General features: G+C 43.7%; 1 protein-coding gene across 1 annotated transcript in view; it reads left to right on the forward strand.

Annotated features, from left to right (window-relative positions):
* MMEL1 (membrane metalloendopeptidase like 1) overlaps positions 1–17,378 on the forward strand; it is an 827,783-nt gene that overhangs the window by 15,402 nt on the left and 795,003 nt on the right. The gene's annotated exons all lie outside the window — the stretch shown is intronic.

Raw genomic sequence — 17,378 nt, forward strand, 5'->3', positions numbered from 1 at the left:
GGGCAATCAATAAACACTCTCTCTCGAGGGCAATTTGCCCATTTTTAAATTGGTGTGTTTTTGATGAGCTGCCTGATACCTTAAAAGGGAGGCAGTTCAGGGTCAAGTCGCATGTGCGCTGGGAAGACATTCAGGGCTTTCACTTCCTATCACTGATGTGCTTCAGTTCAGAGAAAGCACAGGGAGGCCTTCCAGTAACAGAAGTAATCAGGTCAGCAAACCATTCCGCTAATAGGCACACTCCGGCCAGGGAGGTCTATGAAGGATAGTCAATCTCCTGCCAGTGAGGCGTGCGAGGGATAGGGCGACGCCAGCCAGTGAGGTGTAGGAGGAATAGAAACCCTCCTGCCAGTGAGGCTTTCGAGAGATCTAAATGCTCTTGCCAGTGAGGTGATCGAGGGATAAGGATACTCCTGCCAGTGAGGAGTAAGAGGAATGGGAAGAGTCCAGCCAGCGAGACATAAGAGGAATAGTGACACTCCTGCCAGTGAGTGCTTGAGGCATAGGGGCACTCCTGCCAGTGAGATGTTCAAGGGTTAGGAACACTCCTGCAGTTGAGGTGGTTGAAGGATAGGGACACTAATGCGAGTGAGGAGTATGAGGAATGGGAAGGCTCCAGCCAACAACACGTATGAGGAATAGTGACACTCCTGCCAGTAAGTGTTGAAGGATAGGAGCACTCCTGCCAGTGAGGTGTACGAGGAATGGGAAGCCTCCAGCTAGTGAGGTGTAGGAGGAGGTGTTTGAGGTAGGCGTTTTAGGGAGGCATTCAAAGGGTGTGAATTCTCTTGCCATTTAGGGTGATCGAGGGATAGGGATGCTCCTGCCATTGAGGCATATGACTGATTGGGAGACTCCAACCAACGAGACATATGAGGAATAGTGACACTCCTGCCTGTGAGTGCTTGAGGCATAGGGGCACTCCTGCCAGTGAGATGTTCAAGGGTTAGGAACACTCCTGCAGTTGAGGTGGTTGAAGGATAGGGACACTAATGTGAGTGAGGAGTATGAGGCATGGGAAGGCTCCAGCCAACAACACGTATGAGGAATAGTGACACTCCTGCCAGTGAGTGTTGAAGAATAGGAGCACTCCTGCCAGTGAGGTGTACAAGGAATGGGAAGCCTCCAGCTAGTGAAGTGTAGATGGAGGCGTTTGAGGGAGACGTTTGAGGTAGGCATTTGAGGGAGGTATTCAAGGGAGGCGTTTGAAGGATGTGAATTCTCTTGCCAGTGATGTGATCGAGGGATAGTGATGCTCCTGCCATAAAGGTATATGAAGGATTGGGAGACTCGAGACATAAGAAGAATAGTGCCACTCCTGCCACTGAGTGTTTAAGAGATAGGAGAACTCCTGCCAGTGAAGTGTTCGAGGGAGGAAACAGCCTTTACACCATGGCTCAAACCACACAGTGCCTTAACAGTACGGGCAAACCACAAATGTGTCTTTACAATGCATTCCTTTACCACGCAAGTCGTTACAATGACAAGGAAAGCATTGATTGATATTGGACTTTAAGTCCAACACTTTCCCTACAGTTGCATAGACTGGAGTTGGAATAGTAAATTATACTATTCCAACTCTAGCGCTTTCCCTAAGGCATGTCACTATAACAACTTGTGTGGTAATGGAATGCATTGTAAAGATGTTTTCGTTGTTCATACCATATTATTAAGACAGGCATAATTAACGCCTGAATGGTTCCGACATACAACCGTTCAAGTGTTAGGAACACTCCTGTAGGTGAGGTCGATGTGAGGCATTCAAATGAAAGCTGCACTTCTTCTACTAAGCAATTCCTTATATAGGAATGCTTCTGCTACGGAGCTCACAATGGCATAGACACTCATGTCAGCACAAGCACTAGTAATCGGATCATTCCTTCCAGTAGGACATTCTTATGTTTGGGAACTTTTGCCGGTGAGGCGTTCCAATGTTAGGAGCACTGCCTCCCCCTTCAATCCCAAACCTCACTAAGGCTGACACACTCACCTAGCAGAGGTGCACTCAGCCATTTCTCTGAACATCACCACAAACTGAATCAGATTCCATCTGTGATGGAATCTTTGGAATCATTCGATAAGTCATTTCCGGACCACAAAGTTTGCCAGGAGGACGCTATAGCAAAGGTAGATTGGGTGCTATGCAAATGATGAATAAATAAAATATTGAGTTCTGTGCTGAAGCAATCAACGAGAATGAGCTAGTAATTCCAGGATCACATACTCTCTAAATAGCAAAGAATTCGAGTGATAGGCAATCTTCAGCTAAAAAGTCATTCAGTTACACTCACTCTCATATCAGCCCACGTTCTAGTCTTAGAGCCTTTCCTACCAGTGAAGCATTCCACCATGAGTGGCTCTTCCGGCAGTATTGTATTTCAATGATAAGGCGGATCGCTCACATCAGCTGAGCATTCCAGTGATGGGTACAGTCCCAGCAGCGAGGCATTCTGGTGATAGGTACCTTCCAACCACTGAGGCTGTCCAGTGATAGTCACTTGCTGCCACTGAAGCATTCCTCCAAAGGGGCCTTCGTGCCACTGAGGCATCCCAGTGCTAAGTGCCTTCCTGACACCGAGGTACTCTAGTTAAGGATTATGTAGTCATTACATCTCCCAACTATCCCCCACTTTGTCTTCCTGGATAGGTATAAGCACACGGATGGCCAGATGGGAATCGAGCAGCAGGGCTACCATTGCCTTTATTAACTTTTAAAGGGAAATTATCAGTAAATCCAAGTTGGGCGGGTATATTTATATTCCCGCCCAATATACCAGTATACTTTTAACCCTGACAGATAAACTTTTAATGGAACAGAATGAGTGCTTCTTAGCAAGGACAGTCTCACAAAGTCAATGGTTTAATATCATTCTTCTTTCTGCAACTTGGCACTTTCTACCAACTACCTAGCATATTGCATATCATTACATGGTTTTACTGGGAGTTCTCTTGATAAAACACCAATTAGCCCAGGTGCGGCCCATGTCTAGTTAAGCTGCTCTCCAGACCTCCCCCATCCATTGTTGTCACCGTTGGAATGGTGATAATTTGATCATATAATTACCACCTTTTTCATACATCCACTTTGCATATAAGCAAATCATTATTGTATGACAACTGTAATGTCCGTGTGTGACATTGTTGCTAATAGTGGGGAAAATCCCATTAACCCGACATTTGAAGATCAGCATCTACGTATGGAAGCCATGATTACAATATTGCTAAATGCATGAATAAGGAATTGGATACAACATGACTAACTGTCCCCTTTAACTTTTATGCTTGAGTGTAACCAGTAACACTTGGCTCTTACTGAATAGTGTGTTATTCCTAAGCGCTTCAGCGTCCCACCAGGCGTAGTAAGCGCTATATACATTCTTAGGCTAAACCAGACCATATGTTGAGCAATTAGAGATTAGAGCACTTTGAGTCATTATTAAATCCCAAAATAATTATAAGAAATATTAGAGACTTTTGAAAGTGCTTACAATCAAATGAGAATGTTTTAAAGCAAAAACATAAAAAAAACATTGTCAGGCTATGAAGTCTATAATTTACCGTAAGGTAAAATGCATCTGTTCTATGTCCCCCACATAGATATTTTCAGCTCACACTGTGTTAAAAATCTAGACTCTTCCACAAGGACACAGGTAATGTTTAGTCAGGTAGTAGTAACTCCTGCTATTCAAAGCAGATAAGAATCAGGATCGGACTAAGACAGAAAGTAGCACCCTACTAGTGAATTAGAAAGCTAAAACAATTGAGCAGTTTTGAACTTGAAAAGATGCAGGGTAGAAGTGTTTTGCAAAGTGTGAAAGATTGCATGGATTTAAGCTTGCTGCAGGCAATGTTTGTTTCACTATCTGAGAAATCAACAATAAAACCCAGCCGAGATGACAATAAAACACCCACAAACAGCCAAAAAAACACAGCCCACGCACTGATCTGTCAGAGTAGACCATCCGGCACTGCCTGATTGCCCTATAACAACCGCTAGCCAATGCAGGTAAGAGCGGTGGGGCGGTGGGGCCGGGTGGGGGGGATTTCGACAGACAACAACGATGGAAAATTAAATATTTATTTAATTTTCTGTCAACATCGTCAATGGAAATCCCCCCCACCTGGACACACCGCCCCACCGCTCTTACCTGAACAGGCTGCGGCTTTCCTATAGGCCAGTGCGACCCTGAGAACTACATCGAAAACTTTATACATTATACATTAATGCAAGTGCATAGTGATTCTATGCCGCAGTACTTGTTGCACTCAAGAATATGGTTGTTTTTACAAAATAATTTAGTATTACAACAACTGTTCACCTGGAAAACATTAACCAGGTTCCAAGTTGGTCCAATATCAAATATGACGAGTGTCTTCCATTTAGGGCATTTTAGTGCGCTCTACTGCTTCTCTGGGTTATGCTTTCTTAATGTTATCTTCTGTAGTCTTCTCTGAAAGGCATTAATTTCCCATGAAGGAGACGTCATTTGATAATGGTTGACTGAGGAATCTTTCACGCCACATGAAATTGCTTCAGACAACCATATGTGCGTCACCTACCCTGAGAGACTGAGAGACATCTTTTCTACATGTTGCCATTAATATGCAATGCGAGATTTACAGAATGAAGCGAGGGCATTTAACCAATAAGCACTCTAGAATGGTGGGCTGTTATGCAACTGCCAACGTGCACTGGGATTATAGTGGGTTACTCAGCACTTCTAAGCATACAACATTTAGCCATTACATGTGTAGGGAGTGCAGGAGATGTCATTGCTGACGTCACCACTGAAGTCATCTTTAATTTCACCACTAAGGAGCACAAATTAGTCATGGTAAGTGAAGTGCATGGAGCATATTTGTGGTAACCATTGGTACACTACAATCAATTGCTCATCTCACTAATGTATGGCTTGAGCAGGTCCTAAGTGATCATTAATGGAGCAGATGCAGTGACATTGAGAGCCAGGGGTTTGAAGAGCTCAGAGCACCCCAATTATGACTGTCATGTACCACCACACTAGGTGCAGAGGAGTCAATTTGTCTTGCTCATAATTAAATCCATGGTGTCTTTGCTCCGCTAGTGGCAGCCAAATGTTCCTGCTTTGAACCTACCATGGCAATAACCGTATCTCTGGTTGTGGAAGAGTCCCAGGCAGGTGGATCCTCAGCCATTGGTCTTAGTTCTTGTGCATTTGCTCTTGAAACAATCAAATATACCATTGATCTTATCCCAATCCCAGATATCAACCTTTAGTCTGCTACAGGTGATAGCTGCCAGTCATGACTAGACAGAAGTACAGAGAGGACATAGTATTTCACATGGTTCTGCTACAATGTGGGTAGGTTTTGCCACTGTAGTGGAATAATGTCCACATCTTTGCCCCTTGTCTTGTCCAATAACCTAAATGCTTTTCTTGCACAGATTCATTCATTGCACCTTGTCTCACTTTGGCTGTCTTAGTGCCGCCTGAAGCAATGGGATGGGCTGGCACCATGCATAGGTGGACCTCACAGCTCATATAACATGGCAGAAATTATAGTGCCCATTTCTTTGAGTTGCTCCCCAACACTCCTGAATGGACTTCTGAGCGCTAACATTAGGGCTGGTTATATAATAGTTATTCCTTTGCCGCATTGGGACGATTCCATATGCTATTCGCTGATTGTGCTAGCTATGTCTCTAGACTTCAGTAACTTTTGGCTCTACTCGAATTGCTGTTCTTCCACAGCTGGGGCATTTGCCACTCCTGGATTGACTCACTATTATTCTATGACTGCTTACATGGTCTGCTAGTGGTTTGGCTAATCTCTGTCTGGATCCATTCTATACAGTTATTTGCTGGTTGCTTAAGCATGCCTCCAGAGGCTAGGCTCTTATTTATTTTGGGTGTATTCCTTACATTCCCCAGGGTGAACTCTATATATCTCTCCATGAGCACTTGACAGTTTCCAGAGGTGAAGCCTTTTTCACACCTGAGCGGGACCATATAGTGTATAACACGGATTCATAGAAGTCTTCGGTTTACGATCTAGACCACCGTAAAGATGGTAAGTATCTGCTTCATTCTTAAATACAGCAATTAGGATACACCATGTTTAAAGTAGGCCTGCGCAACATTATAATTGCACCAGTATAATTGGTGTCATTTTGGAACTTCTGCGGCATTACATTTATGCAGAATTACAGAGATTACGCCATTATGCCAGAATGCGTAATTTTGATGAGATAATTTAGCAGGAGCTGTATTGTTTGTTTAATTTTTTTAAGCAAGTGGAATTTCAGGTAGATTGTTTTTACCCAAATGGACTGTTCGGGCAATTTTTGAGACCCAAACTACAAATCTGAATGCAAGCGACAGTGCTTTGAACACAAGCAATCGATAATTTGATTTTTGTGTTGACTTTATAACCAAGACTGATCACTTGGGTACTTTTCTGAGTGCAATGTACATTTCGTGTAATTTTGCATAATTATGCTACAGCAAATTCCACAGGTTTCACACACCTGTATTTTAAACACATCCACAACCCTAATGCACCTCACCCAACTCACTCCCCTTTTAGGTCACTGAGCTACCAATTCCCTTTACAGCCAAACACTTCAAAATGGTAACCAGGAACCTGATGCAAATCGGAGTGGTTCGTCAGCCATTTATCAGTATGAAGAACTACATAAATGCTACCGGACTGCTGCAAACCTGTAATTTAAAAAAACGATTTGACTCTTGTATAATCTCTCATTGTATTCATAATTTCACTTAAACCCAGTACATTGCAGTACCTCCAACAGGAACAATACAGGGCCACTAAAGAATCAAAACAAACATGAATATTAAACATAGTAGGATGAAGTGGGAAAAAGGAGAACATAAATAGCAATGAAGGGCAAGAGAAGTCAGCCAAACGTGCAAATATCATTTAAAGAGTACTAGTAGCCCAATCAGCACTCTGTCTTCCATTAAACAGTGAATACGCCTTTTAATTAGTTCCTAATTTTATACTAAATCTGATGACTCTTTTTTCCATGTTTAATAAATATTTTTCAAATACTAGTGCTTTGAAAATTAATTTTATTTATTCCCTCCATAGTATTATCAGGGGTGAAACTGGCTCCCCTATCTTCTCAGAATATTTTATTTAGCTATTAACATAGTTATTGTTAGCCACTTTAATATGGCCAATCAGTCATTCCATCAAAGATATAATCATGTAGATGACCCAACTTTGTCTCTCTTTCTTTTTCAAAACCTACTGTTGTGTCTATTGCTTGTAGAATTTGTCACTAACAGTTTGCCAAAACTGGGCACGCCTATGGCAAAATGTGTTTGAGGAAACCACTCTAGATCCTGAAACGCTGCTGTTCAATATGTCCGATATGCCTGTGCGATCCTTATCCACATCTTTTCAGGGCAACTTTTGGTATCTCAGACAAGCAGATCCATTCCACAGGCAACATCACACTTAGGGGAGTATTGCTTCTAATGTCTTTGACTACACACAGTCCATGTGAGTACTCACTTTGATTTGCTGATACAAGCCTACTGAACATCACTCTCAAAGAGTAAAACACAGATTCCCACTTGCTCTGAGCTTTTCTCTGTAACCTCCATTCATCCTTTGGCAAGTATACCATTTAGAGCAGGATGTGTGCTAGTGTACTATCTCCCTGCTGCTAAAATGCTGTTGCACGTTATCTTACCATGAGTTGTGTACAGAGATAACACAAGCTATGTTAAAATACCTGATTTTGTAGTACCACGTGGCAACTCTACTTTCCTGCTAAAGGTTTCTCTCCTGATAATAGGGTACATGACGTTTTTTGGATGGTGAAGAAATGCCAATAGACCTGAATAAGCAGAGAGGCTTGAAACGTGTAGACCATTATATAGGATCACGAACAACTAAAGTTCAATTGGTCCCGATGTTTTTAATCATGTCGTAGACCGCGGTAGATTAAATAAAATTAAATGCACTGTGATTTCTGCAGGCAATTTAAATATATTTTTATAACACCCACTAACATTTCCATCTCACTCTCACTCAAACTGGGCAGATAAAAGATCCAAAAATAGGGGCCTGCTGGGCATTGAACTGCCCACCTAGTGTGGAGCAGAACCAATGATTAAGCATGCTACCAAGGTGTGTGAGGGCTGTTGCATATTTCCAGTACAATTGGAACGAGAAATAAAACAAAGGGCCTGATTACGATGTCGAGCGGACCGCAACCAACTGACAGTTGGTTGCGTCCGCCTGACATCTGCCCCTGCAGTCCACCCCCACATTACGATGCAGCAGGCGTAGGCAATGGGCGGTGGCTCATTGAGCCCCTCGAAGCATCAGAATGAATCATAATCCCATAATGACAGCAGAGCCAGCCTCGACTCTACCGTCGGGATTATGATGTCACTTTCCCACAGCCTTTCCATGTCACCCTTTCCAACATGGAAAGGCTGTCAGAAAGTGACTTTGGGGACCCCTAGCAAGGCCCCCTTTCCCCCTGGTCCTCCGCTATTGGGACTGCGGGGCACTATTGGTGCCCCCTAAACATCACTGCACCATGTGGCAGGCACTGCATTGTGCCAGCAACACGGTGCAGGGATGTTTAAAACCATAACTTTTTCAATGGCAGCTTGTGCCGTGGGCCTTTTCCACCCACTGCACAAGCTGCCATTGAAAAATTGATGTTTCCAAATTCTGCTGTTGGAACTACCGACCTATGGTTGGGTGATTTCGATCTGCAACAGTCCGAGCGGCATCGTAATAAGGGCCATAGAAATTGAGTTCCAAAACTTCAAAATAGCTGCAAAAATTTTTGAAACGTCACACATTTTGATATTTTAAGGAAATAACCAGCAATGATTTAGCTATGTTTTTTAAATTATTTGGAAATAACACCTTTATACATCTCCATTTCACAATGGAACCTAGCCTTTATATTCCACATTTGTAAAGCACAAACACTCACCCATAAGGGTCTCTAGGCGCTGGGGGCCATTGGGAAGATTAAGCAAGCTATTGCTCAGAGTCACATGGTGCTGGTCTAATCTGCCGCCAGCACCAGGGATCGAACCTTGATCCCCAGATTCTGGAGTCAGTCGCCCTGGCTGCGGCGCCACACCTCTTCCTAGCCTTTAAGAGTACCTTAATGGGTTTCCCATTATAACTGATTTCTACTATATGTTTCTGGATTTTGCTTCATGGACTCCACTTAATTCATGTATTCATGCCAAAACATTTGGACTTTAAAGATTGAGGTAAAGGGTGCGCTACATGAGATTGCTGATTGACTAAATTAGACGGATAGACAAGAGTCATACAAGGCCTTTAGAAATACAATAGCACCCCTTGCTAATGTAGTGTCTCATCTTGTCAATAGTGGCGCTAAAAAGAATCTGTGTGCTCAGGGAAAGCATTTTGGTACCATCCGTTTATGTAACAGCCCGTATGTCTGTCAGTACAGTGCATAACTGAAAATGGCATCAGCTTAAAAGAGGCCCAGCGTGTTATTTTTCTCGCATTCCATTACATCAATTTATTCCACTGGGCCTTTAGTGATCACAGGAAAATATGAAAATTTACTAATAAAGAGTTTTGTAAACATTTCATGTATTCTGTTTTAACCTAACAGTAGAAATTCATGTAATTTCCTTTAACATCAGGTAAACAAAAATAAGTGACATTTTCACAATTATGAACACTAAGGTGCCGATTCCGATCCTGTAAAACCCGGGTACAAATGGTCGTACGGAGTGTTTTCTCCGTACGACTCGTACCCAGGAATTCCACCGTACAAACCAGCAATTACGATTCGTACAGAAATACCATTTCCGTACGAATCGTAAAAAACACAGTACGGCTAAACAATACATACAATTCCGATCCTGGGCAGCTGCAGCGGCGTCCCCCTTTACGCGATGCGACGACAGCAGCCTTGGCAGCAGCACTCTTCTCCGACGTTTGCGAGACGCTTCCAGTCGATGCGATGTTGCAGCGGCGACACCCCTTCAAGCGATGCGACGACAGCAGCTCCGTCGGCGGCACGCTTCTCCGTGGATGCGAGGCGCTTTTCTTGATGCGGTGCAATGCGACAGCTACGATGGCTGCGATGGCGACATGCTTCTTCCTCGATGCGAGACTCTTCTCTTGATGCGGTGCGATGCGTCAGCTACGATGGCTGCGATGGCGACACGCTTCTTCGGCGTTGCGAGACACTTCTTGGATGATGCGAGACGCTTCCGCTCGGTGCGATGCTGCAGCGGTGACACACTTTACGTGATGCGACGACAGCAGTTCCGACGGCGGCACGCTTCTCCTTCTTGAGTCGCGCTTCCAGCTCCTTGCGACACGCAGTCCCTCAGAAGGCCCAACAACAGCAGCAGGCACTTCCAAAGAACGTTGGGGAGCTGGGGGGTGAAGTCTGTTGTTCCTGAGACTTCAGCAGGAGGCAAGCTCTATTCCAAGCCCTTGGAGATATTTTGAAGCACAAGTTGAATTAAAGTCTTTGTAGTCTTTCTCCTCTCCTTTCAGCAGCAAGGCAACCACTGCAGGCCAATCCCCCAGGTCAGGGGCAGTACTCCTCCTTACAGCTTTCCCGGTTCCTTCTCCTCAGGCAGAGGTTCTTCTTGTCAAGCAGGATCTAATTTCTTGGGAGCAGGGTCCCAATACTTATACCCCTAATTCCTTTGTTCCTCTGGGGTAGAGGGGCCTTTGCCCAGTCCAAACCAGTTCCTGAGCACTTTGTTGACATGACTCTGACTTTCTATTCAGGGTGCAGGGCAGAGACATCAGCCATTCCACAGGAGGTGGAGCCAGCATTGTGGTGGCAGAGCACAGCTCTATTCAGAGTCCAGGTGCACTCCTCCCACCCATCTGGATGTCAATCTCTCTATTCACCACCAGGCTACCTAGCCCTGCCCCTCTGGGTTTTCCCAGCCCTGTCACTCACACAAACCAGACAGGCAGATACACATCATAGCAGAGGCGGGCTGAAATGGTTAGGCAAGCAAATGCCAACTTTCTAAAAGTGGTATTTGCAAACACAGAATATTAAAATAAACTTTACTAAAAGATGTATTTTATAATTCTGAGTTCAGGCATACTAAACTCGATTTTCTACCATGTTCCCTGGGTCTGTTAGGATCATAGGATGTAACAATTCTAACAACCCATTCTGGCCTTTGGGAACAGGTAGCCTTGCAATAGTGAAAAACGAAAATCGCTGTAATTCACTATTAGGACATGCCACACACATCAGGGCTTGTCCTACCTTATGCTTACAATGCACCCTGCCCTTGGGCCTACCATAGGGGTGACTAATATGAAGTTAAGGGAAGGTTTAGGGACTGGGAAGTGGGTGCACTTGCCCAGTCAGCATGACAGTACCAGACTGCACGCAGGTTCTGCAATGGCAGACCTTAGATACATTTTACCAGGCCGCTTCTGTGGGTGGCACAACCAGTGCTGCAAGCCCACCAGCAGCATTTGTATTTACAAGCCCTGGGCACTCCTGGTGCACTTTACTGGGGTCTGACAGTAAACCAAATAAGCCAATCATGGAATCCAACCAACATATACATTTTACATAGGGAGCACTTGCACTGTGGCACTGGTTGGCAGTGGCACAGTGCTCTGAGCAGCCAACACCAGCAAAACACATGAGGCACAGCGACAAAAAGTGGAAGGGAGACTCACGCCAAGGTGCCAGGTCTAACAGCCGCCCAACTTGTATTTTGCTGTTCCTGTCATTGCGTCCAGATATATGATACAACACGTCACATCAAACCTACAAGTCAGGACTATTGGCTTTGTCAGTGGTTGTTAGTTGCGCAAGATAAATAAGCAGCAACTATGGCTTGTTGTATATAAAACTTCCACTTAAAGCCCTGGTGACACCACGGCAATGTTGCTGCTCCTGAGTTTCAAAAAGAGAAGGGAAATCCAGAGAGAAAATAACTCTCTCTAAACGATTTCCCTTCTTCTACAACCCTCACCACCAGCACATCGATGTGCCTTCTGTCACTGCAGTCCGGGAAAAAAAAACAGGCCGCCTGTGCCAGGGGAGAAAACAGAGCCCGATAGAGACCCGTTTCGAGGCCCTGCTTAAAAAAACTGCCGGGGCTCAGACCCGGTGAGACCCGGCCCACTTAAAGCCCTGCCAGAACCTAATTTATATCATCAGGCAAGGGAGAAGAAAATTAGCAAAGGATGATAGGAGGAAGAGAAAGATAGAGAAACAGTGAAAGCATGGATAAAAAAGAAACTGCAAAAGTTATATAGAGAGACAAGATGTACGCGGTGGTGGAAGAAAGAGGCATGAGGTGGAATCTGGACTAGGCACTTTAGTATTTGGCAACCAAGTCATTTAGCATTGATGGCAACGTGTGCCTATGGAATAACATTGGGCTCCTGCACTTTTTTGGGGGGCAAATTAGGCACTAGATTTAACCATGGACTTTTTGCAAAGTTTGAGGTGTTTTAACCCCTTCGCCGCGGCACGAATTCCGCCGCGGCGCTGGGGGGGTGCGGGGTGAGCGCGGCGCCGCCATGCTCATGACGGAACCATGCCGTAATGAGTCACGGGCGAGCTGTGCTCATGACGGCGTGGTTCCGTCATGACTCCGCCCACTTGCATTGATCGCCCGCACAGGCGGGGAATCAGTGCCACGTGGGCGGAGCGGCCGCCAACGACCGCAGCATGACGGAACCACTCCGTCATGAGCACACGGCGCCCGTGGCTCATGACGGAGTGGTTCCGTCATCAGCAGGGAACGGGTTAAAGACTTTACAAATTGACTAAGTTGCCTATTTGTCTCCTCCAAAAAACCTCTTGCTGTACATGGATGCTATTAACGGTTCAAGGGGGTTGCTGTTGCAACCCCTAGCACTGCCTTTGCGAACCCTGGCCTCAGAGGTGACAAAATCAGTGTCAGGAACACAAGGGGAGCTTGCCCTTATGGACGTTGGTTGGTGCTCCACTTCCTTTTTGTTTTCTCCCGCTTGTTTTTTACACTAATAGTGAATAATATTTTGTTATTCACTATTAGTGTAGTAAAGAAAAGATTACAATTCGCTGGACTATGACCCCCCCCTAGCAACTGAGATAAGTAAAAAGGATTTTAAATGTATGTTGTGTGCATGCTTGAGAGTTTGCGTTTATGTGAGAGCAAGTGTTTATGTGAGAGCGAGTGTGTGTATGTGTGTGTGTGGTTGTGTGTGTGTGTGTGTAAGCACGTGTGTGAGTGAAAGTAAAGGTTACTTGCCATGTGATGCCACTTCCGCTACCCCTCACATTTTTCTGAATTGACATTCAAGTTGCTGTAGGTGATAATTTTCATAAAAAAACGTACAAAATAATTTTTCTCGGACAATGTTTGTGAGGCTAGTGTCTCTTGGAATAGAGTGTGCTTCTAGGGCTTTGTTTGTGGCAAAACCTATTTCTTCAGGATACATTTACGAAAACATTTTATTTTAAAAATGAAAACTTTTGTGAACTCTTATTTTTAAAGTTTTGAAAAAACCTCATAAAGGTTGTAGAAGTATACTCTTATTTACAAACGTGTTTACATTACAGCGGATATGTTACAATGTGTCTGATATTTCCACAAATAACTCAACTATTGCTGCAATTGATACATTTGTTTCTTATTTTATCATAAACTAAACCTGTTGCTTTGTTTGAAACTTCCGGTGACTTTGGGTTTGATTGAACATATGTCTGCCCAGACACACTGGACAAGTACTCTTTGAATCTTTATTGACAGATCTGACCACTCACTGTTTGGTGTCTTTTTCCTATCATGTGCCTCTTCCTCCATTATTTTTATCTACTGACCATTGTGCATGGTGCCCCCATTCCTCTTAAAATATTTGTCTAGTAGCTCTCGGTTAAAAGTCACTAGTGCAGTATTTGTGGGCCATCCTGCTCTGCCTTTCAACATTCTTACAAACTCGGCATTTTTACCACACCGATAAATGACTATCATCCTTACATCTTGGCTAAGGGTAAGTGGCAGATCAATGTTAGTCATGTGGTATATCTTATTTCGTCAGGTATCCAAGAGGGGAAAGACTGCCTTCCTGGTAAATCCATGTAGTGTGTGATGAGCTGGCTCCATCTTTTCTCTGTGTGTGTAACATGTACTTAAGTGCCATTGTGTATTTGCGAAGTGGGTTACAATAAAATAGTATGCTGCCTGTAAGTGTGTAGCCCAGGATTTGTAGGGTGCCCAATAGAGACTGCTATGGCTCATACAGTTCCCCCTCTCTGCTCTCTTCTCTCCTCTCCTGTCTCCACACACCCACCAGTGCAATCCACACGTTGCATGTCTGGCTCTGACTCAAGATCCAGCTCAATGAAATAGGACACATTGTTTAGTTCAGTTCCATGTATCAGTGTAGGTAGAGATGGTCATCCTCAAGCTTGACAAAGGGAACACCTGAACAAAGGACTCAAACTCAAGAGGCCAGTAGCACCTCAGCAATGGAAATGGGTTGCCTGCCCATTCCCCACATCCTGTGTTGAGCTCAGGCAAAAAGATCACCAATATTGAACACTTGTGAAACTTCACTGGCTTGCCTTGGCTGCCAGGATCACAGTGAAGTCCAGCTGCATCATCTGTGAAGCTATTGCAATGGGAACGCCCATGTACCTAACTAAAAAGCCCATCATTTCCAATGTTTTTTTCAATACCCACAGAGAAAAAATTAGGCAACATGCCCTCTCCATATATGAACCCAGGTCCTGAAACGACATCATTGTATGAATCAGAACCTGCCCAAACCCTATTTCATTTCGGAAAATGCTGAAGTTACACCTTTTCAAAGGAAACAACAGTGTAACACATTGAAGAGTCAACCACAGCTCTACGAACCCAGCACTCTCCACCTAGCTTCACCCGTTGATATGATCTTTTTTATACCCTCTACAGCACTTCACTGCCTTTTGGCTAGGTTTCCACACAGTGATACAGCATAGATACATGCCCACAGCACTGTGTGCCCGAATTGGAGTGAGTGTACAACTATTGGATACTGGTTTCAATGGGACTGTTCTGGAACTACATAGAGATGTACATCGCAAATAAAAAAATGTTTTTTGAGAATCGATGGAGTGACCAATTAAATTCATCATTAAAGATCCCAGTTTATGATAGCCACCAATACAATAAAGCCAGTCTTTGGATGACACACGCTCTCCAAATTAGAGCTTTAGAAAGCAATATGGATTTGTTCCTGAGCATGTGTTTCATCTCACACATTTAAGCATGCAGCTAACACAAGTGTCACATATTCGTTTTTGCTTCCTCTGGGCTTTAACATTTACACTGGCTCTATAATAATTTCCATCTATGTCCCTTAAAATTATCATCTACAATTATTCATCCTTCACAGTTAAGAATTCAAAACTCTATGAGAAGTTCTCCTGGTGGAACAATCATAGTGGTCTCTTGTAATAATCTTAGTCATGTGGATACTTCGTCTTTCCCATATTTATTTATTTGCAGTTTATATAGCATTGCCAACACCCATTGCATATCGTCACGCTACAGAGGATAAGGTAAAAGAAAAAGGACAACAGAAATAGTAATGTTTCCATGAACATGTTACAAGAGGTACAAAAAGGTTAAATAAAATACCTACAGAATATACCATCGTTGAAGGTATGGTTCTGTTCAATATGCATAGCAACCCTGGCAAAGAAATCCATCCATATGAAAAAAAAAATCAGATGACCATCACAATCATGGACGTGAACTGCAGTGTTTGAAGAAGAAGTTGTGGCCAAGAAGAACTTGAATGTCGAAGGACAGTACATAGCATTAGAGATGGCTAACTGAATTAAGGAGGTGTTTTTCACCCAGGAGTTCCAAGTAGCATCAAATAGTCAATGTGAGTGAAGCTTGAGTTGTCTATAATGCCACTCAGAACCTCAAGGTGAAAAAAAGTCCTGGTAGTTCACTTTCTACTCATCTATAATTTTATGTTATGTATAGTCCCCAGAATCCCTGTTTTCAATTACTAGGCAGAGGCAGAGAAGTAATTGGTGAACCTGATATAAGGTGTTTCTTCCATGTCTAAAATGTAAAAAACATAGAGCAGGCCATCTATCACCCACCCTAACCAATCTCTGTACCCTATCCTCCAGAAAATGTGTTCCTTGGTTTCTCATGCCGCTTTCACAAGCTGTTACAGAGCCCAACCAGAGCTGCCTGGAATCCTTCATGACATAGGAACATTGAGAAACAACTTCTGTTAACAACTATAGCTACGTCATAGCAGTGAGTTACTGTATTTTAATCCAGTTATCTGCCTTATTTATTTATTTTGTAATCTTATAAAGCTCACAGCTACCCAAATGGGATTACCGGCACTAAACAAAGAGAGAGAAACCAAATTAACAATTTAAAACAACCAGCTCATCAGCCCTTTAAGGAATGCAAGAAAAAAAATGCAATTTCTCACGGGTTCAGGAAGGGAGTTCCACAGTTTCGGACTCAAGACTACCAAAGAATGCCCTTCCAACGCATGCCTTTACCACGCATGCGTTACAACACGAATGCCATTACCACGCATAATCTTTACCACGAAAATGCCTTTACCATGCATATCTTTAAAACGATTTTCGTTGTAAAACCAAGCATGATAATGGCATGTTCTTGGTAAAGGTTATCTCCAATCCCAACACAACTCCCTCATCCCTTAAATTATTTTATCTTAAACTAAAATCCCCCTTACCTCTCCACGTCCTCTACTCTTCCAGCTCTTGCAATCTGCGTTGCACGTCATAAAGAGGAAGGGGGAGTGTCTTTCTGTTTCCTCTATCGATGCCGATTGCCTCCAAATCGCAACGGAAACAGGTGCGTTTTTTGGGGGTAGACCCTCCAAATCCCCTTTTTGAAACACACACTTTTTTGGGGGGGGGAGACCCCCAAGCCCCCTTTTTTAATTTTTCCTTTTACACACATGCCTTTACTACGTATCTCGTAGTAAAGGTATGCGTGGTAAAGGCTTTGCGTGGTAACCACGCATGCGTTGTAATGCATGCGTGGTTATGGTTATGCATGGAAACGGCCACGTTGTAGTGGCTGTTTCCCCCCTTCCATATGGGTAAAACGAAACTTAGGCACAATACACAAGGCCTGGTTCGAGGATCTCAGCGTACGTTTGGGCAGATAAGGTACCACCAGATCCTGACTGTAGCGTGGTCCTACCCTGGCTTTGGCCTTGAACATGTAGCACAGAGCCTTGAAATGAAAACGTTTAGTAACTGTAGGTCAATTAAGTTGTTGAAAAAGATGAGAAACTGGAGCATGTTTGGAATTGAAACAAAATTCTGGCTGCTTAGTTTTGGACCATCTGTAGCCGTTGAATGGATG

The sequence above is a fragment of the Triturus cristatus genome, chromosome 1_2, assembly GCF_964204655.1.
Source record: "Triturus cristatus chromosome 1_2, aTriCri1.1, whole genome shotgun sequence".
Lineage (NCBI taxonomy): Eukaryota > Metazoa > Chordata > Amphibia > Caudata > Salamandridae > Triturus > Triturus cristatus.